Source organism: Octopus sinensis, linkage group LG14 (genome assembly GCF_006345805.1).
Source record: "Octopus sinensis linkage group LG14, ASM634580v1, whole genome shotgun sequence".
Taxonomy (NCBI): Eukaryota; Metazoa; Mollusca; class Cephalopoda; order Octopoda; family Octopodidae; genus Octopus; species Octopus sinensis.
In genome coordinates this window covers 61,045,560-61,069,356 of record NC_043010.1, presented here as the reverse complement: position 1 = coordinate 61,069,356, position 23,797 = coordinate 61,045,560, and the positions used below count along the sequence as shown (strand labels likewise).

General features: G+C 40.4%; 1 protein-coding gene across 1 annotated transcript in view; it reads left to right on the top strand.

Annotated features, from left to right (window-relative positions):
- The window catches only part of LOC115218855 (zinc finger protein 2 homolog), a 54,119-nt gene that overhangs the window by 531 nt on the left and 29,791 nt on the right, over nucleotides 1-23,797 (top strand). The gene's annotated exons all lie outside the window — the stretch shown is intronic.

The following is a 23,797-nucleotide window of genomic DNA, read 5'->3' as shown; positions in this document are numbered from 1 at the left end:
TGTCGGGCCTCCCTCTATGAATGTGTGTATATATATATATATGTATTGTATATCTATGTTTCTATTTGTGTGTGTACATATATATATATATATATATATGTATGTATATATATATATTATGTTGTGTTGTGTCTGTGTCGTTTTGTTATCTTCAATGTATTTGTTTTTTTTCTTCTTCTTGTTTTTAGTTCAATCTGTGCGCGATTGTGTTATGTATGTGTATATGTATGTATGTGTATATGTATGTGTGTGTGTATGTTGTGTCATGTGTACTTCACACTGACCCTTGCTCCTCCCCTCCCACCTCTCACAGTCAGACGCACACCCCTCACTCCCGCCACCCGCCGTCTCCCGCTATCAGTATACACATATACATGTGTAATCTCAGTGTGTGTCTGTGTGTATATATTATATATGTGTGTGTGTGTGTGTGTGATCTAAAAAAACGTCTATATGTACGAATATTTACGTGTTACACACACATATGTAAACGATGTACGTCTAATGTCTGTGTGTAAATATATGTGTATGTATGTATGTGTGTGTGTGTGTGTGATGTTATCAATTTACACGTCAATTCCAGCTTGTAATAGTCCCAGTGGCCTGTCCTGTCTGCAAATTCTCGCTCCTCTGCTCCTCTATAAAGTACCCCTACAGCTAAACTCTTCACCAGTTCACACACACTCTTCGTCTAACCACTGTCTGTCCCCTATGTGGTCGTGCGATCGACAGAAATAGCAGCTAAAGGCCCGTCAAAATCACAACCTGCAGCCTTAAGTAAGGACGGACAGATGCAGAATAATGGGATAATATAAATCCTGTGTGTATATTAACCTGGAAATAATAGTGCATTTTCACTCCTGGAACGGTTTTGATAAGCTGTTGGCCGAAGGCCAAATAACAACAACAACAACAATAATAAACACATGCTAATATTACTCAAACACATGTATACATACACATGTACATATACACATACAAATATGTATACACATAGTAACACGACACACCTAGACAGAAACAGGCCTTTAAATCACTTTATAATTGTTCTCAGGCATTATACATCCGCAGATGTGAAAATATATATATATATATATGTATATTAAATGCATGACAAACGTATATACATACATGTGTGTGAGTGTGTGTATATGTGTGTGTTTGTAAGTATAATGTGTTGATACAACCACTGTATGTATATGTGAATGTAAGATATTTCATGCATATGTCAGCACTACATTGCAGTGTTTGTGTATCTGATATTAAATGCTCTCATGTGTATGTGTCTATAATGATGAAAAAAGAAAGAAAAAGATTTAAATACTCATCGTTTGCACTTGTAATAAGGGATTCAACATACGTTTAACACACACACACACACACACACACACACACACACACATATGCATGTATAAGTTATCAGTATGTATATGATATCCATTTTATATATATGCTTATATACATATATGTTTATATTCATATATATATATATATATATATATATATATATATATATGAACATGATATTACATATATCATATATGAAATATATTACATTTATAACAATATATCCAATGTATTTTATATAATACAACACATATATGTAATGTATATCATAGAGGTAACCATATTTATGTGTGTGTATGTATATGTACTTATGTACGTATACATATGTAAATATGTATATAAATTTATATATATATATATATATATATATATATATATATATGTATATTTTATGTAGTATACATACATACATATATATATATATGTATATATTTATGTAGTATACATACATACATATATATATATGTATATATTATGTAGTATACATACATACATATATATATATATGTATATATTTATGTAGTATACATACATACATATATATATATATGTATATATTTATGTAGTATACATACATACATATATATATATATATATATTCATCAAAGTTTAACGTCCGTTTTCCACACTGGCATGGGTTGGACAGTTTGTTAGGAACTGTCAGGCCAGAGGACTGCACCAAGTTTTATAGTCAGCTTTGTGCTGAGTGTTTTTTTTTATATGGCACCCAGTGCTGGTGAGGTCACCAAATACCTTACAAGGCAAGGACTCCTCAGCTGAGAGAGAGAGAGGGAGTGATATTGGGGTGGGTGTCAGTGTGCAGGTGATGACAGGCTAGACTATGATAGGACAGAAACAGGTGTCAGAGAGAATGAGAGAGAGAGAGAGAGAGAGAAAATAGTCTGGATATGCCTGGACTTACCCTTAACATAGAAGGAGGTGAATGTTAGTGGATTGATACAGGGGATTGGACAGGGTGAGTTAGCTGGGAGTTTTACATACATATAATCATCATCATCATCGTTTAACATCCGTTTTCCATGCTAGCATGGGTTGGACAGTTCAACTGAGGTCTGGGAAGCCAGGAGGCTGCACCAGGCTCCAGTCTGATCTGGCAGTGTTTCTACAGCTGTGTGTCCTTCTTAACGCCAACCACTCCATGAGTGTAGTGGGTGCTTCTTACGTGCCACTGGCACAGGTGCCAGGGGAGGCTGGCAATGGCCACGATCGGTTGGTGCATTTTACATGCCACCAGCACGGAAGCCAGTCAACGTGGCACTGGTATCGGCCACGTTTGGATGGTTCTCTTTACGTGCCACCAGTACAAGGCTGTTTAGGCTAAATTTCACAGTTTGCACAAAAGGAATAGAAAACACAATATTTTATCTAAAAGTAAAAACATGATAAAAAGAATTTTCAAAGAATATCAAAACTAGATTATGGCTGGGAGATAACAGTTTACACAAAGTAGCTGCCCTCACCTTCTGCCATGGCTTCAGAACCTGGTGCATGGTTTCCTCACTGTGTCCCTTGGAAGATCTTCAAACATCTCCTTGATCTTGACCACAAGCTTGGCCTTAGTGCTACAGGCTGAGCGGCCAGTATCTTTCTGAACCATGCTCCACACATAGTAATCCATGGGATTATAATTGAGAAGAATTCAGAAGCTTGAAATTGGGTCTGGTGGAATTGTAGAAATTCTCCAAATGCCATTTCTGACTCTTTCTGAAAGTATGGCAAGGAATTGAACCCTACTGCCACACATGTGGCATTCAAGCAGCAAGGTTCTCTTGCCACGGTTTGACGACTGTTTCCAGCAGCTTCAGATAACCCTTTCAATTGAGCCTAAGGCCCTATTCAAAGATGTGAGGATGAATTCCAGCATGTGGACACAGAAGCCCTGCTGTGTCCTTTCCTACTGGCCACAGCTTTGTAGTCTTCATTGCAGGTGTCCACCTCACGTCTCACAGCCTTCATAGAACATTGAGCACCAGTCATGACATCAGCACTTTCGTATCAAGTGTGAATCATCATCTTGATACAGGTCACTCTTTCCCAATATTCAGATGGCTCCTAGTCCTTCATGTCAGCTACCTTTTACTCAGCTACAGCTTTAATCTTTATGCTCTCCAACACCATTGACTGCTCACCAAATACATCAATCTTTTCCTGAAAAAAAGGAGATATAAAATATTTTCTAATTTAGCCCCAATACTCTGTGTATTGTATAATATTATAAACATATGTTACATCATGCCGATGAGGATCATCTTTTGATGCCCTTCTTGCACGGTGGCATGAGTTGGACCATCTCTTATTTTCAGAAGGTGTTGCTGTCATTAAGTGTGTGTGTGTGTGTTGTTGTTGTTGGCTGAAGATTACAGTAGTATAAGACTTGTCACAAAACAAAATCTCAGTTTAAGTACCATTAAAAGAACTTTATATATATATCTGTAGTGCTGCCTTGATTGGCATCCGTGCTGGTGGCATGTAAAAAGCACCAACCAATTGTGGACGATGCCAGCCTCCTCTGGCCCATGTGCTGGTGGCACATAAAAAAAAACCCACTACACTCACAGAGTGGTTGGCATTAGGAAGGGCGTCCAGCTGTAGAAACATTGCCAGATCAGACTGGAGCCTGGTGCAGCCCCCTGGCTTTGCAGACCCCGGTCGAACCATCCAACCTATGCTAGCACGGAAAACACGGACATTAAAAAAAATGATTATATATATATATATATATATATATATATGGTTATCCGTAATAATGAAGGGTGAAATTAATTAATTTGGAAAAATTATCAATTACACCAAGTAGTCTTCGGCATGTAAAAGCCTCATTCGAGGAAAATTTAAGTAATACTAAGCAATAAGGGTTTAGCAACGAGTTGCCTTACCACATACCGAATTTAGAAATAGCAGTCAAAGGGTTATAGCTATTTCTTCTACTATTTCTTCTACTTTTTAGTAGAAGAAATAGCTATAACCCTTTGACTGCTATTTCTAAATTCGGTATGTGGTAAGGCAACTCGTTGCTAAACCCTTATTGCTTAGTATATATATATATATATATAATCAACATATATTGTGTTTGTGTGGTTAAGAAGTTCACTTACTAACCATGTAGTTTGTGGTGTTAGAAGATGAATTGTAGGGAAGGCCTCTTTTGTACACACACACTCACACATACACACATATATTCCAGTGAGGAATATATATATATATTATATATATATATATATATATGTATGTATACTTACACACACACACACACATATATGACGGGCTTCTTTCACTTTCCATTTACCACCTCCATTCACTAGGCTTTGCTCAGCCTGAGGCTATAGTAAAAGACACAATGGGACTGAACCCAGAAACATGTGGTTGGGAAGTAAGTTTCTTACCACACAGCCACACCTGCACCTACATATATATGATGTGGTGAATATATTGTCGTCTAAATTACACAAAAATGAAAATAACACTAACATCTCGTTTTAACAGATATATTTACCAAAATTACATTAGAGTATCTTGAATACTAAAGAGTAAATTTATTCAATAAAATTGCCATTGGCTTCAACCATGGCCTCAAGATGACTTTGGAATCTCCTGCAGCTCTTCTGAATGGTCTCCTTTTTTAAGTTGGTGAATGCTGCCATAATCCTTGCCTTCAGTTCATCTTTGATGTTACAAGGAGTTTTGTTGGTCTCTTGCTCAACTGCACCCCCACACATAATAATCAAGGGAGTTGCAGTCTGGGGAGTTAGGTGGCCAGATGTTAGGGGGTGGGGTGGTGTGGTTACAGAAATTGTCTGACAGCCATGACTGGGTTCTGCTTGTGTGGCATGGTGCAGAGTCCTGTTGCTAGGCATAGGGTCTTCCAGCAGCCGCCCTCTTGACCCAGGGCAGCACTACCTCCACTAGGCACTTGATGTAGGTCTCCATGTTGAGTCTGAGATCATGTGGTGTGGTTACAGAAATTGTCTGACAGCCATGACTGGGTTCTGCTTGTGTGGCATGGTGCAGAGTCCTGTTGCTAGGCATAGGGTCTTCCAGCAGCCGCCCTCTTGGAAGTATAATCTCACTATCACTAGTGATCACTCCAAACACCATGATGTTGACTGGTTGTTTGATTTTTATCACTCTTGGCACATCTCTTCAGATTGCATTGTCTTCAGCTAGACACCCAGATACTCTGAAATCTTCATAGTTGGTGCTTCTGGCACAAATGCTAAGCAGTACAGCATATCATTTCCAAATTTCTAGCTGAGTGAATTGTGTCATGGTGCTGTTTTTCTCACAGACGGTACCCAACTGACCCCACTATACTGTGCCATCGACAAAATCAAAAACAAACAATGTGCATGCACAAAATTAAAAATATAAAATAGCGACAATTTACTCATCACACCTTGTTTATATATATGTGTGTGTGCAGGTTTTTATTAGTGACTAGCAGTATCGCCCGGCGTTGTTCGGGTTTGTAAGGGAAATAACTATATAAGCATTTTTAGAGAGTTATAGCCAAAAAATAGCAAAAAAATGCATTATAAATGGGAAAAAAATGATAGTAAATTTTTTTTAAATCGTTGACTCATCGTAGACATTTTTAGAGAGTTACTTCCCTTATATAATAGTGAAAAAATGCATTAAAATGGGAAAAAATGATGGTAAATTTTTTTTTAAATCGTAGACTCATCGTAGACGTGCGCTAATACCCAGAAGGGCTCGATATGAATCACGACTATAAGATACCCGGATTTGGTTAAACTGCACCGCAAAATGTGGGAGTAGTTAGGAATCTAAATCGTAGGAGACAGACACACAACCTCTCTTTTATATATAAAGATGTGTCTACATGAAGATGCATATATATATGGCCTAGTGGCTAGGATGTTGCACTCGTGATCCACAGATCACGGGTTTGATTCCCAGAGTGGGCATCATGTTGTATTCTTAACAAAAAACATGACATTTCATGTTGCTCTAATGCAGTGTGGTGGGTCAGCATGCCAAGGAACAGAACCTGTGTGTTGTATCAGGCAACCAAAGAAGTTGAGGTAGGATTTGCACTCCAACCTCATAAAACCTTCACCAGCAATGAATGCTTGAAACAGACCCTTAGGTTGCAGGGTTGTTACCTGAGTGGTGCAAAGGTGTTGTCCTCCAGGTGTAGGGAATCACCAACAAATGGGGAGTGCAGCAATGCACTGTTACAACTCATCTCCATACTACTACTATTACTACTACTACTACTACTACTACTACTACTATACTACTACTACTACTACTACCACCACCACCACCACCACCATATATGTCCATATACATGTATCGTGGCACTCCGTCGGTTATGATGATGAGGGTTCCAGTTGATCCGATTAACAGAATAGCCTGCTTGTGAAATTAACGTGCAAGTGGCCTGAGCACTCCACAGACACATGTACCCTTAATGTAGTTCTTGGGGAGATTCAACGTTGACACAGAGTGTGACAAAGCTTGCCCTTTGAAATACAGGTACAACAGAAAGAGTGAGAGAAAGTTGTAGTGAAAGAATACAGCAGGGTTCGCCGCCACCCCCTGCCGGAGCCTCGTGGAGCTTTAGATGTTTTTGCTCAATAAACACTCACAATGCTTGGTCTGGGAATTGAAATTGCGATCCTACAACTGCAAGTCCACTACCCTCACTACTGGGCCATTGATCCTCCACATATACAACCGATTGTGACCGATGCCGGACTCCCCTGGCACCTGTGCAGGTGGCACGTAAAAAGCACCCACTACACTCGCGGAGTGGTTGGCGTTAGGAAGGGCATCCAGCTGTAGAAACTCTGCCAGATCAGACTGGAGTCTGGTGCAGCCTCCTGGCTTCCCAGACCCCGGTCGAACCGTCCAACCCATGCCAGCATGGAAAGCGGACGTTAAACGATGATGATGATGATGAACATGAGGCATGTGCACACATACCCTTACCATCACTGTTCCTCTCCCCTATGTTCTTGAAGGTTTGCTGGATTGAGTAAAAGTTTGTAATTCTTTGAGGAATGATTTCCTGTTTTACAGGACATGTCCAAGTACTCACTGCCCCTTGGCCATTGCTTGCAAACACCTTTTCAGAAACTTAAAACAATACTCCATATCCCTCGCTCCCTCTTCCAAAGTTCACATCCTTTTGGCTGCCATGATTAATGTTGCCTCAATGGAAGACTGGTCTTGCGAGACAGTTGAAATGCTAGAGCAGGGGCATGTGGGTGTGTACTGGGTGCAAGAGGTAAGATGGAGGCAGGGCCTCTACAAAACTCCTCATGGGTAAGTAAGAGAGGTACAAACTCTTCTGTGTAGATAGCAGTGAAAGCATGGCTGGTATATACACACATGCACACACACACACACACATATATATATGTGTGTGTGTGTATACTCTTAGTTTTTTACTTGTTTCAGTCATTTGACTGTGGTCATGCTGGAGCACCGCATTTAGTCAAGCAAATATATATATATATATGTGTGGAGGTGCAATGGCCCAGTGGTCATAGGATCGCAGTTTCAATTCCCAGACCAGGCGTGAGTATTTATTGATCTGGCAGGGGATGGTGGTGAACCCTGCTGTACTCTTTCACCACAACTTTCTCTCCCTCTTTCTTCCTGTTTCTGTTGTACCTGTATTTCAAAGGGCCAGCTTTGTCACACTCTGTGTCATGCTGAATCTCCCCAAGAACTATATTAAGGGTACATGTGTCTGTGGAGTGCTCAGCCACTTGCACGTTAATTCCATGAGCAGGCTGTTCCGTTAATCGGATCAACTGGAACCCTCATCATCATAACTGAAGGAGTGCTATAGTATATATATATATATATTATTTTCCCTTTTCTTTTCCTTCTTTGGTACTACAATGCTCTTATATATATACACACACACATATATATATATACATATATATATATGTATGTATATATACATACATATATATATATATATATATATATATATATATACATATATATATGTATATATACGTATATATATATATACGTACATATATACATGTATGTACATATATATATATATACATATATATATGTGTATATATATATATATGTAATATATATATTTATATACATACATATATATATATATACATACATACATATACATATATAAATATATACATACATATATATATATATATATATTATATATATATATATATATATATATATATACATACACACACACACATGCACACACACATACACACACATATCATATAAAAAAGTAAATGAGACATCCTGCAAAAGCTGAAAGTCTCTCCAACATTGCTACCAACACTCATCATTTGTACAAAATGGGGAAATTATTCCATCAGCATTGTCCAGACAATGCTGACATAGAGCTGACAAGTCCCCTAAGGCTAGGAGGCCTCTGTACCAAACGCTCTGAGCCCAACCCCTCACCTTCTACAGAAGTCACTGTGACATCATACGACAGTGTTGTGACCCACCTTCCTTACTTTTGACTTGTCCTGCTTTGCTCAGCATTACTCAGAAGAAAATCAAGGAAGGAAAAGACCCCATGATATTCAAGTGATACCTGGACAAATTCCTCTTAGAAATACCTGACAGACCACAAACACTCACATACATTTTGGTGAACAGTGACATCTTATTTCTGTGGGCTTTGGTGTTCTAAAACTTGACTCAAAAGATTATTGCAGGCAGTACTATTAAGGTATGCATTGCCTGGGGCCAATAATGGACAAAACCTAAGTTATATATTAAATATATTCTTATAATTACATAATCGAAAATATCTACAAACACGTGTGTGTGTGTGTGTGATGCTCATTATGCTACATCAGCTTCCCGTGCTGGCACATATTTGGTTGGGTCATTATGATCTCATTCAGTTCTTACAGGGAATCGGTGTGTTTGGAGACAGTCTCTGCTACATGTCATTTTGGGTCTGTTTTCTACGGCTGGATGTCCTTCCTCTCACCATACGCATCACAGAGTATACTGGGTACTATACACACACACACACACACATATATTCATGTGTGTGTGCGTGCATTCATTATGTAGGAATATACATATACACACAACTATATATATAAACATATATATATATATAACCATATATACATATATATATATATTTTAAAAATATAAATATATGAAAGAATGGAGCTGAACGACGAATTAACAAAATTCCTTTATTTTCGACATATATTTCTAAGGCTGCATATTCCTAATATGCAACCTTCGAAACATATGTCGAAAATAAAGGAATTTTGTTAATTCGTCGTTCAGCTCCATTCTTTCTTTAAACACACAAATTTCCACACGGAAGCACGTAGTCTCTGCCCTAGGCACGTAACTTCAACCGTGTTTTTTCTGATGTGAATTTGCTACCCAGGTATCGGTTAATTTGAATTATCCTTAATAAGATAATTCATTCAACTACTCAAATATATATATATATATATAAATCAAATAGAAATTGTAGTTGTGATACCTGTGCCGGTCGCACATAAGAAGCACCATCCGAACGTGGCCGATGCCAGTGCCACCTTGACTGGTTTCCGTGCCGGTGGCACGTAAAAAACACCAATCCGATCGTGGCCATTTCCAGCATCCTCTGGCTCCTGTGCCAGTGGCATGTAAAAAGCACCATCCGAACGTGGCCGATGCCAGTGCCACCTTGACTGGCTTTCGTGCCGGTGGCATGTAAAAAGCATCAACTGATCGTGGTCGTTGCCAGCCTCCCCTGTCACCTGTGCCAATGGCATGTATGAAGCACCCACTATACTCACGGAATGGTTGGCATTAGGAAGGGCATCCAGCTGTAGAAACACTGCCAGATCAGACTGGAGCCTGGTGCAGCCTCCTGGTTTCCCAGACCCTGGTCGAACCATCCAACCCATGCTAGCATGGAAAACGGATGTTAAACGATGATGATATATATATATATATATATATATATATGTATATTTACACACACTCACACACACCATCATCATCATTTAATGTCCATGTCCCATGCTAGTCTGGGTTGGATGGTTTGATAGGACCCCTGTGGATCTGAAGACTGCATCACGTCTGCTTTGGCATGGTGTCTATGGCTTGATGCCCTTCTTAATACTAAACATTTTACAGTGCTTTTTTCATGGCACCAGCACCAGTGAGGTTGCCATGCAGCCTGCAAAAATAAGAGCCCCTTCAACTAAGTGGGGTACATTAAAGAGATGGGCAGTTTAATAAAGGGTTTAGGATTAAGGTGGGGGTGACTAATGATGCCTGTATTGGTGCCACCTCTTTTACCGATGAACAGTTCAATTCCTTCCACTCTGCCCTTAATATCTCCATCCCCATCTCCTCCACCTTCTGTTAACTTTATGAACATCTGTATCTCCATTCACTTCTCCACCCTTTCTGCTTCTGTCTTTTGCAAACCGACTGACTCCCCCCCCCACTCACTCCTACTTTTGTTTCATCTCATCCCACTCCACTCATCCCAAATCTGTTGTCCTCCTCTTACAATTCTCTCACCTCCACCACCTGTCTTACCATGACTTCCACTTTGATATTCAAATCAAATATTTACTGCTTCAAACACAAGTTCTTTCAACAAACCATTGACACCTCCTGCCTTCAAGACCCCACCCCTTTGTTTATTGAACATCCTACCTCATACCTCTACCCTACCACCTTCCTTTTTCTCTCACCTGCCCCACCTCCCTCATGCATCATCCCATGTGACATCTCTCTCCTCCAGGCTCACTCTGCTTCCTATTTCCCATTACTTACCTGTACATTTTATCCTTTCTTCAGGTGTGAATATAATTTGCATAACACTCTGCTCCTTAACCCTTGCATCTCACTCCATACCCTAACCTGGACCCTTTGCCTTCCCCTTCACCCAAAATCATCACCACCCTATACAGACCTAACTCCTCCATGTTGCCAACCATTTTGCCAGCATCGTCATCATCATCATCATCATCAGTTGCATCATTTGGTAGTTTGTTATCTATTGGAGGAACCAACCAGAAATAAAATTGACAGATGAGTTTAGTGATCACCTTTTGAATGTCTCACCTAGCAACACGATCATCCTCATCCATTGCTCATTACTTCAGTTCTTCTAGCCATACCTACACCTGTCTCTCTCTTTATGCACTGTTATTTTACACCATTGTTCAATTGATTGGTGTTTGCACCATGAATAACAGCCGGTCTTCTGTCTACCACACATACATAACGCACACGTATGCATATATACTTATATATATATTTCCACCTCAGCATCCGAAACTCGGAGTTTTATCATGGCTACCGAATAATTGTCACATATTATATTTACAGAAAAATTCCTCTATTTACATAATATTGAGGTCTCTTTCATTCTTCTGTTGTCTTACCATTTTTATCAATATATATATATATATATATATATATATGCATAGGCGTAGGAGTGGCTGTGTGGTAAGTAGCTTGCTTACCAACCCCACATAGTTCTAGGTTCAGTCCCACTGTGTGGCACCTTGGGCAAGTGTCTTCTACTGTAGCTTCGAGCCAACCAAAGTCTTGTGAGTGGATTTGGTAGACAGAAATGAAAGAAGCTTGTCGTATGTATATATATATACACATACACACGCATTTTTTTCTCTCCTTGTTTTTTTCTGTGTATCTTTCTGTTGAAGAGCGTAGGCTCGAAACGTAAAAGACTTGTTCTATTTCTATTCCTGAGCGCCATACTAATACATTTGTTTGTTTGTACTCCTCCTGCCTTCGTCTTTTGTTTATTTTCGTAAACTTGCCTTTGTCTTTTGTTTATTTTCGTAAACCTTCCCATTATATACATATATATATATGTTTGTGTTTGCCTCCCCACCATCACTTGACAATCGATGTTTGTGTGTTTACGTCCCTGTAACTTAGCAGTTCGGCAAAAGAGACTGATAGAATAAGTACTAGGCTAGGCTTACAAAGATTAAGTCCTGGGGATGATTTGTTCGACTAAAGGCAGTGCTCCAGCATGGCCGCAGTCAAATGACTGAAATAAATAAAAGAATATATTTATATATAAAAATTAATATTTGTTTTTACGTTCAATCATAATAAAAACAATTTTACATTAATTTGATGGGTTACTCTGTACTTCACTTCTGTTGAGTACAAATCCTTAAAAATCCTTAAAAATGTTTTAGCCCAAAGGCCGTGGCCATGCTGGGGCACCACTGCTGATTTATCATTCTTCAACAAGAATAATGACAGTAACTTTGAAGTTTCAGCTAGTTAAACCATCATTAGACTGTGATGCATTGAAGTTAATTTTGGCTTCATTACAGTCTCCTTTGAGTCAACACACACACACACATACACGTATACGCATACACATTCATATATATACATATGTGAAGGCACATGGCTCAGTGGTTAGAGTATCAGGCTCACAATCACAAGGTAGTGTGTTCAATCCCTGGACCAGGCTCTGAGTTGTGTTCTTGAGCAAGACACTTTATTTCACGTTGCTCCAGTTCACTCAGCTGTAGAAATGAGTTGTGATGTCACTGGTGCCAAGCCGTATCGGCCCCTTTTCCCTTCCATTGGATAATATCAGTGGCATGGAGAGGGGAGGCCGGTATGCATGGGTGACTGCTGGTCTTCCATAAACAACCTTGTCCAAATTTATGCCTCGGAGGGTAACTTTCTTGGTACAATTCGATGGTCATTCATGACTGAAGGGGGTCTTTACCTCTGTTTAAATCGAAAGGGGTCTTCTGTTTAATTGGTTACGTCATAAGAATTTAGAAACTTCAAGAAACATGAAATAATCTGTTTTTAACTTGAAGTGGATGAAGCTATGAATAGTAACATGGTAAATATTGTGTTAAAGAACCTTTTGGATGGAGAAAGATGAAAGCAGTTCATGGGACTCAAACACACATCTGAGAATATGACAGACATTTTACAAGTTTTCTATCCAAAGGAGTTCTTAACTTAATATTTACATGCTACAATCTATAGCCTTATCTACTCTGAGTTCTACCATTTTACAGAGCATACTAGATGCTTCTTATGGCAGCAGTGGAAAGATTGTCTTGGCCCTGGTAAGACTAAAAAGTCTTTTTTACACTGTCTTCATTTCATAAGGTCAGCTTGACCAAGATGGTGAGTGTAAGAAAGAGTGATGAAAGAGAAAGAACTGGGGCAAAAAGGTAATAGAAGGGAAGTTAAGACAGGGTGCGGGAATAGAGTGACAGGAGCAAGAAGTAATAGAAGAGAGATTAATGGGCAACTAGATGCTGGTTGTTGGTAAGGAGATGGAATAAAAAAATAGTACAAGCAGTATGGAAGAGGAAGAGAAATTGGTGAGAGAGAGATGAATGGAAGAGGAAGTAATGAAAATGAGTGTTGTGATTATATATATATATATATATATATATATATAATATATATATATATATGTATATATAGGAATAATGCATTTTTAGTAGCGTACAGAATAGTATATTGGTAATAACAATAAGGTTATTAAATATCTTAATGTAAATATTCTACTTATTTTACTTTATTTTTTAAAATTCTTTTTTTGTTCTTTCCTTGGAATATTTGAAGATTTTTCTGTACCTGTATATAAATAAAGGGACAGTTCCCTCATTTCTTCTCACTAACATTATTATTATTATTATTACAAACACACACACACAAGCGTTGATAAGTAGTGAAAATGTTAAATTAGTGAAATAGCATATTTTAACTTTATGAAGTGAAAATACAAAGAGACATTCACGAAATCATAATTACTGCATGTTTTTGATGACTCAACATTATAATGTTTTGCTTGGATGTGATTTCTAGACAAATCTCCCCTCCCCCCGTCTCTCCCCTAACAGCACTGAAGCAGTTGTCAGCAATATTCAACAGATGGTGACCATTTTTCTTTCAATCTTTGGCCCAATTCATTCCGATCATTAATCTGCGATTTAGGTCAGTTGATTGTCAAGACCAAACCATCCTGTACAGCTGTCAGTTCTCTTGACTTGCATTGTATTAAACAGGCCTTTCACGGCCGGAAGACAAGATTTACAGACCTGTGTCTAGGAAGGACTCCTCTAAAGGGTCATGTTTGTTTAGCCCTAGGTCAGTATCCATTTAGCAGACCTATAAAGAGCATTTCTCATGATTGTTTTTTTTATTTACACAGGGTGTATATGAATGACTTTGTTATCTTTTGTGTCCTACATTTATGTCTTAAAACATGCAACCAATTAAAAATAGCAGCCAAGTTTCCCTCACATTACAGAATGCAGGAATGGCTGTGTGGTTAAGAGGTTCACTTTGTAGCCATGTGATTTGGGGTTCAGTCCCAAAGCTTGACACCTTGGGCAAGTTTCTTCTGCTATAGTCCCAGGGCTGACCAATGCCTTGCAAGTGAATTTAGTAGGTGGAAACTGTGTGGAAGCCATTGTGTGTGTGTGTGTATATACAGGGTGTTCAGGTTAAATTTGACAGTTTGTATAAAAGGAAAAGAAAAAAGCTATATCTCATCCAAAAATAAAAATTTTTTTTAAGAAACCCCAAAATGCCAACTCGATTACAGTTCGGTGATAACAATTTACTCTGAAGCCACCCTCAGCTTCTACCATGGCCTCAGGATGTCTAAGGAACCGGGTGTATATGTTCTTTACTGTGCCCCTGGGAGATCTTTGATCTTGGCCACCAGCTCAGCCTTGCTGTTGCAGGCAGAGCAGTTGGTGTCTTTCTCAATTGTGCCCCTCACCCAGGAACCCATAGGATTACAATCAGGGGAATTAGAAAGCCTGAAAGCCATAGAAATTCACAGACAATCAGTTCTGACTCTTTCCAGAGGTATGGCAAGGAGCTGAATCCTTCTGCCACACATATGACCCTCCAGCAGCAGCAGCCCTCCCTCTCCAGCCAGGGTTTCACCACAATCTCCATCAGCTTCACTTTGCCTTTTGAAGTGAGCCTAAAGCCCAGTTCCAAGATGTAGGGGTTGCATGACAGCCCTCCCACTGGACCCCCACCCAAAGACCCTCACAGTCCAGTTCCCATAATGTCCATGCCATCTCTTACAGCCTTTACAGCCTCCACAGAGTATTGGGCAGCAGTCAGGATGCCAGCATTTTGACACCTGGTGCAAATCATCCTGATACAGGTAACTCTTCCCCAATATTCTGATGGCTTCCAGTCCTCCGTGTCAGCCAATACGTACACACATGCCTGTATGTATCTTTGTGTCTGTGTTTGCAATACCCACTCCATCCTCACCACTACTTAACAGCTGGTGTTGGTTTATTTATGTTCCCTTTAAGTTAGCAGTTTGGCAAAAGAGACAAAAAAGTACAGACCAGACTTAATAAATTAAGGGAACTGGACTGTGAGGGTCTTTGGGTGGGTGTCCAGTGAGAGGGCTGTCATGCAACCCCCACATCTTGGAACTAGGCTTTAGGCTCACTTCAAATGGCAAAGTGAGGCTGATGGAGATTGTGGTGAAACCCTGGCTGGGGGAGGGAGGGCTGCTGCTGCTCCTGCTGGAGGGCCATATGTGTGGCAGCAGGATTCAGCTCCTTGCCATACCTCTGGAAAGAGTCAGAAATGATTGTCTGTGAATTTCTATGGCTTTCAGGCATAAGTACAGGGGTTGATTTGTTCAGCTGAAATCCTTCAAGGTGGTGCTGCATCATGGCTGCCATCCAGTGACTGAACCAAGGAAGAATACATTAGACAACATAGTCCAATGATGTGGCATCAATATTGTTCTAGTAAAGCCTCTGTTCTTTATTGATCCCCAACAGCTGTTAAGAACCGATCACCTTTTGGCTCAAACATTTGACATCTCTCACTTATGTTTTTATATTTTGGTAAAAGCAAAACAAAACCTTGTACAAATTGTAATTGCAATCAAGGAAGGCTTGGAGAGAAATTTGCAGGATTTTGTTTACTAGAAATGGTCCAAGGCGGCAAGCTGGCAGAAACATTAGGACGCTGGCCGAAATGCTTAGCAGTATTTCGTCTGCCACTACGTTCTGAGTTCAAATTCCGCTGAGGTCAACTTTGCCTTTCATCCTTTCGGAGTCGATTAAATAAGTACCAGTTATGCACTGGGGTCGATATAATCGACTTAATCCGTCTGTCTGTCCTTGTTTGTCTCCTCTGTGTTTAGCCCCTTGTGGGTAGTAAAGAAATAGGTATTTCGTCTGCCGCTATGTTCTGAGTTCAAATTCCACTGAGGTCTGTCCTTGTTTGTCCCCTCTGTGGGCAGTAAAGAAATAAGAAATGGCCCAATGCTAATCCAAAGAACCAATTTTCAGCACTGCAATTGTACTAACAATAAATGCCACTGATAAAACTGTCCTTAGTGTTTTATTTAGGGGCCACAAACACATATTATATCATACGACCTTCCTTTTATAACTGAGTAGGGGTCAATAGGACATACATCAGATGAGCACCTTCTCCTTATAACTAGTGAATACTAATTAGGGACCAAATGGGAGCCATTTAGGGGCTATGAAGATATGACTACCTTCCTCCTTATGTCAATACTAGGGGAGCATGTAGGAACCATGAAAGCATACTTCAAAAGACCACTTCGCCCCTATAATCAGTAATTAAAAAATAGGGTCCAGTTAGGAGACATAAAGACATGATATATGACCACTTATTCCTATAACTGATCATGGCCGGAATACCTTCGATCAGAGTTCTGCTGGATCCAGGCTGGCTTGGGGTTAAATAACAAGAGAAATGTCAACAAAGGAAGCTTTGTATGGTTGTTTGGTTGCTCAGAAATAGCAGCCAAATCTCCTTGAAACTGCATCCTTTATGTTGATGGAAAGAAGGAAGATTAGGTTGTGTACTTCTCTATATTCCTGGACAGAGGGTGGGGATGGCCACAGCTGGAATGTCTTTGATCATTGGTCTAATTTAGTCAGGGTTGTTGATACTAGGCTAAATATCCACAAGATCAATGACAACCATAGCGACAACAGACAATGACAACAACAACAACTACTACTACTACTACTACTACTACTACTACTACTACTACTACTACAACTACTACTACTACAACAACAACTACTACTACTACTACTACTACTACTACTACTACTGCATCAACAAAAAGAACCAGTCAGTACAAACAATGGTTGTGCAGTCACCAACCACTGGTGGTAGTATGTGTCCTTCCCCCCATCACCGTCCTTTCTTCTTATTTCTTTCTTCTTTTGTCACTGTTTGACCATTAATGTCAGACTGACTGTGGCAGTGGTTTCCTATCTTACAACAGATGTTGTGATGTGTTTGCTGGTCGACTGTTAACGGTTGGTGATTAACTGGCATTAATTGCTACTTCCTACTACACCACTGGCCACTGGTCACTTCCAATAAACTTGTCATGGGCAACAGATGAAGGAGCAGCAGTTCTTTCACTGACTTTTCCAACAATAAGTCTTTGTAGAAGCCATTTTCTCTTTTCTGTGTCACAACTTCACTCATCTTACATGAGAAGAAAAGCTTGCAAAGATCTTGAAATTTACCCAGATTAATTGCTCGTTATTTCTTAAACTAATGATTATGTTTATTTCTCAAATGTTCAGTTTTAGTGGTTGTCGCCTTATTTGGATGTAAAATGAAATTAGTAGCTTGTGGATGTTGGCATCTGTGGCTTGTAATGTCTTTGTATCTTGGCATAATAAATATTCTCTTTTAATCTATCGGGCCCAATGGCAGTAAAAGATTAAGAAAAAAAAGAGAGAGAGAGAGGGAATACAATAAAGGGATTGGAGCAGGGAGGGAATCGGTAGACATTGATTGAGAAGATCCGGCAAGTAAAGTGAGATCCCAGCCGTAGCCCACACCAGTGTCACATAATCAGCCCCATTTAAAAAGTCCTTTGAATTGTCGGGCAACATTCCATGCTTGAGGAGACCCATGGAGTCAAGTAAAATGAAAATGAAAATCAAATCAAATCACAATCAAATGGAAATTTGTAGTTGTGGCTGATGCCAGTGCCACCTGACTGGCACACGTGCTGGTGGCACACAATAAGCACCATGCATGCGTGGGTCATTGCCAGTGCTGCCTGACTGGCTCCTCATGCCGGTGGCACGTAAAAAGCACTATATGAATGTGGTCGATGCCAACCTCTCCGCCCCAACTGGCCCCTGTGCCAGTGGCACGTAAAAAGCACCATCCAAACATGGCCGATTAAGGTGCCGCCTGACTGGCCCCCATGCTGGTGGCACATAAAAAGCACCATGCATGCGTGGGTCATTGCCAGTGCTGCCTGACTGGCTCCTCATGCCGGTGGCACGTAAAAAGCACTATATGAATGTGGTCAATGCCAACCTCTCCGCCCCAATTGGTTCCTGTGCCAGTGGCATGTAAAAAGCACCATCCAAACATGGCCGATTAAGGTGCCGCCTGACTGGCCCTCATGCTGGTGGCACATAAAAAGGCACCCACTACACTCTTGGAGTGGTTGGCGTTAGGAAGGGCTTCCAGCTGTAGAAACACTGCCAGTTCGGATTGGAGCCTGGTGTGACTTCCTGGCTTGCCAGTCCCCAGTCAAACTGTCCAACCCATGCCAGCATAGAAAACGGACGTTAAATGATGATGATGATGATGATGTCTGGAATATGGCACAATCAGCTCCAAAAATTCAGTGTTTGGTGATGTAACAGCATTAATGAATGATTTCTTTTACTTGGCCCATCCCCAGGTGAAGGGATGTGGTTGGTCTGGTGTTGGGGTTCTCACCCATTTTTTGTCTGTAAACCCCTTATCTTCCTCTTTTACTCTGCTGGACCTCCAAAGCCATTCAGTGGTATATAAAAAAAAGATCCTACTATATTTTTATAATTAAATATTGTTAGGAATTGTATTTAAAAATGTGTTGTAGAAGTATGGAGCAATTTATTGCACATGAATTTTAACAAAATCTTATATGGACCCCAGTTGAAAATCATTGGTCTGGTGGTTAGAGTGTTGAGTATGTAATTATCAGCTCATTGGTTCAATTCCTGGCCCATGTAATGTATTGTTTCCTTGAGCAAGGCACATTGTTTCACTTTGCTTCAGTCTATCCAACTATAAAAATGAGCCCCAGCCCGTAACTGGTACAGTCTTCTCTCTCCACTTTACAACTGATTGCTTGAGCAAGAAACTTTACTCAGATTCTTTGCTTGCAAGAAATAGCAACAAAAACTTCCGTCATATGACACTGTCTTCAGAAAAGGAGGGACACAGATAATATAGACCGTTGATCATGGGGCTGACCTACTACTACTACTACTGCTGCTAGTAGTAGTAGTAGCAGCAGCAGCAGCAGTAGTAGTAGTAGAATTTTAATCAAACTAAGACAGACGTGGGAATATTGGACCAAAAGCTTTTTGTGTTAGCTTTTGTATTTGGTCCAACAAGGGCAGTGCACATAGCCCTTTGTCAGTGCACATAGCCCTTTGTCAGTGCACATAGCCCTTTGTCAGTGCACATAGCCCTTTGTCAGTGCATATAGCATTTTGTCTAAATAAGAAGGGTTGTGCAAATAGCATTTTCTCTATGTAACAAGAGCTAAGTGCATATAGCCTTTTGTCTATACATGAAGAGACAGTGTTTGACGGCAGTGTCCCATGATGGTGTTCAGCAGTCACAGCTCTCCCATATACATAACCAACATAGACCAAAGGACTGAGAGAAATCTAGTCTGGTGCTATGGTGACAGCAAATAATTGGATGGAGTTGGAAGATATTTCAGTAAATTTATGTCTGATTTCTCAATATTTATTTCTTTACTACCCACAAGGGGCTAAACACAGAGGAGATAGACAAAGACAGACAAAGGGATTAAGTCGATTACATCGACCCCAGTGCGTAACTGGTACTTAATTTATCGACCCCGGAATGATGAAAGGCACAGTCGACCTCGGTGGAATTTGAACTCAGAACGTAACGGCAGACGAAATACGGCTATGCATTTCGCCCGGCATGCTAACGATTCTGCCAGCTCGCCGTTCTCAATATTGTGAGTTTGAATCCATCCAGAGTTCACTTCACTCATTCGTCTCACCTGGTTGATTAATTAAACAAATTCCAGTAATTACCTCTTGAACTCTGATCAAACAACTCTTGTGCCCCTCCCCTCCCCTACGCCTTTCATGTGCCACAGAAAGAAATTGTCTCTCCTTTTTCTTGTTGTTGTGTGTGTGTGAGTACTTGTATGTGTATGTTGCAAAAGTTATTCTTGGCTGTGAGTGTGTGTGTGTTTGGATGTGAGTCGAGGCAGGCAAAATTTTTCAATTGTGTGTGTGTGCATGCATGTTGATGCAAATGCTAGATTTGTGTGTGTGTTGTGTGTGTGTGTGTTTGTTGTGTGTGTGTGTTGTGTGTGTGTTGTGTGTGTGTGTGTTTGTTGCGTGTGTGTGTTTGTTGTGTGTGTGTGTTTGTTGTGTGTGTGTGTTGTATGTGTGTGTTGTGTGTGTGTGTGTGTGTTGTGTGTGTGTGTTTGTTGTGTGTGTGTTGTGTGTGTGTGTTTGTTGTGTGTGTGTTGTGTGTGTGTTGTGTGTGTGTGTGTTGGTGTGTGTGTGTTTGTTGTGTGTGTGTTGTATGTGTGTGTATGTGTGTGTGTGTTGTGTGTGTGTGTGTTGTGTGTGTGTGTTGTGTGTGTGTGTTGTGTGTGTGTGTTTGTTGTGTGTGTGTTGTATGTGTGTGTATGTGTGTGTGTGTTGTGTGTGTGTGTTGTGTGTGTATGTGTGTGTGTGTTGTGTGTGTGTGTTGTGTGTGTATGTGTGTGTGTGTGTGTGTCTAGTACTGCTTGATGATTTTGGCAATATGCATGTGCACATGCGTGTGTGTGTGTGTGTGTAATATGTGTATATGTAGTGTGTAAGTATACGAAGTGTGTGTGCAGTGAGCGTCTGTGCATATGCTGTATGCGTGTGTGTGTGTGTATTTAAATTTGAAATATGTTAAAGTGTAGAGAGGCAGCAGCAGCAGCAGCAGCAGCGGCGGCAGCAGCGGTGGCAGCAGCGGCGGCAGCAGCGGTGGCAGCAGTTTGTCTATCGATTCCCTAGCATCAATGATGAGGAAGGAAGGAAAGAGGAGGTGGGGTGGGAGTCGTAGTGGAGAAGCCATGTTGCCAGTGATTATATCTTCATTGTCGGATGTCCTAGACAGATGGAGAACTGCTACAGGGAGTAGCACCACATCTCTCATCTCTTTTATCTCACTGTATATCTTCTCTTTTCATCTTTATCTCCCATCTATCATCTGTCATCTCATTTTCATTCCAGCTCCTCTGGATTCATTGACATCATTACAACAGCAACAGTCAAGGAATCACGCATAAGCATAAGTGTGTGTGTGTGTGTGTGTGTGTGTGCGTATATATGCATCTGTTTGTATGTATGTGTGTGTGTGTGTGTGTGTGTATGCATGTGTTTGTATGTGTGTGTGTGTGTGTGTGTGTCCTTTGTAACTTTGGTAATTGGGAGATGAGAGAAGCAGCAACCTTGATGGGTTTCAAGAAAAATGGAACAATTATTGGCCAATTCCTCACCTTTAGCTATTGATTATATTTTTGCAGGGAGACTAAATACATGTCTATCATCATCATCATCATCATCGGCAGTGGCATCATTGATTAACATCCACTTTTCCATGCTTGCATGGGTCGGATGGAGTCAATTGAGGCAGATTTTCTGGATGCCCTTCCTGTCACCAACCTTCACTTATTTCCAAACATGATAATATTTTCCCCACGATCAGACATATTTCTAACGGATAACCCCACTTGTACGACAGTGACACTCATTTACAACTGCCATGTGACATCAGGACAAGAGACATAAACACTAACACCCACCACAAGCATTTTTTCTGTCTGTTAAGTCTAACCCCAAAGATTGGTTGGTTGAGGGCTGTAGTAGGAGACACATGCTCAGGGTGCTGGGCAGTGGGATTGAACCCCCAAAACTCTGTGCTTGGAAGCTAAACTTCTTAACCACATAGCCATGACTGCATCTGTAAGCCATGCCAGTGCCTATACTCTTTTATTCTTTTACTTGTCTCAGTCATTTTGACTGTGATCATGCTGGAGCACCACCTTTAGTCAAACAAATCAATTCCAGAACTTATTCTTTGTAATCCTAGTACTTATTCCATCAGTCTCTTTTTGACAAACCGTTAAGTGACACTAACATTGGTTGTCAAGCGATGGTGGGGAGGGGGCAAACACAGACACAAATACATACATACATATATGTATATGACAGGCTTCTTACAGTTTCCAGCTACCAAATCCACTCGCAAGGCTCTGGTCTGGTCGGCCAGAGGCTATAAGTAGAAGACACCTGCCCAAGGTGCCAAGCAGTGGGACTGAACCTGGAACCGTGTGGTTGGGAAGCAAGCTTCTTGCCACACAGCCACTGCTGTGCCTGTATGAATATAGAAACACACACACATTCACATATATTTCTTTATTACCCACAAGGGGCTAAACACAGAGAGGACAAACAAAGACAGACAAAGGTATTAAGTCGATTACATCGACCCCAGTGCGAAACTGGTACTTAATTTATCGACCCCGAAAGTATGAAAGGCAAAGTCGACCTCGGCGGAATTTGAACTCAGAATGTAACGACAGACGAAATACAGCTACGCATTTCTCCCGGCATGCTAACGATTCTGCCAGCACACGCAACACACATAAATATAGCAATATCTGTCTAAACCCAGGCATGTTGCATTAAACCTGCAGTTTCCTGTTTATGGCCCTTAGACAATGTTTGCCAAGATCAGATTGGGTAGTTTCAGTCTGGAATTTATTGTAAGGATGTCTTTGAGATTTTCAGAAGAAAACCTCCGTCTTTGTTAGATTCAGTTTTCTGTTTTCACTGGCAGAACTTCCCTAGGAACTGTGAATCCCGACCAGACTTGTATTTCTGATATTTTCATCTTTGCATTCAGTACTGAATTCTAATGTTGAAGGGTGTATGAGGTTCATAAGCCGCATAGGGGGACCTTTAGATAGTTCTTTGACATGGTAGGAATAGTAGCTAAATCTCCTTCAAAACAAAGCTGATATTTTTAAAAAGGAACACTTTGGATAATGTAGTCTTACATAGACTTGGCCTGAAAGCAAAATGGGTTGGTCATGGTTGGAAGGTATTTGATCCTGGTCTGCTGCTCAATGAAGACTGACCTGGAGGTTAAACAACAACAACTTGGTTAACTCATTGTGTTAATTGATGGCCTTCTACAAATTGAAGAGATGTTGATCTGAGTTCAAATGCTGCTGGGGTCAACTTTGCCTTGCATCTTTTCAGGGTTGATAAAATAAATACCAGTTGTGCACTGGGGCCGATCTAATGAACTTAGCCCCTCCACGAAATTGTTGGCCTTGTGCCAAAATGTG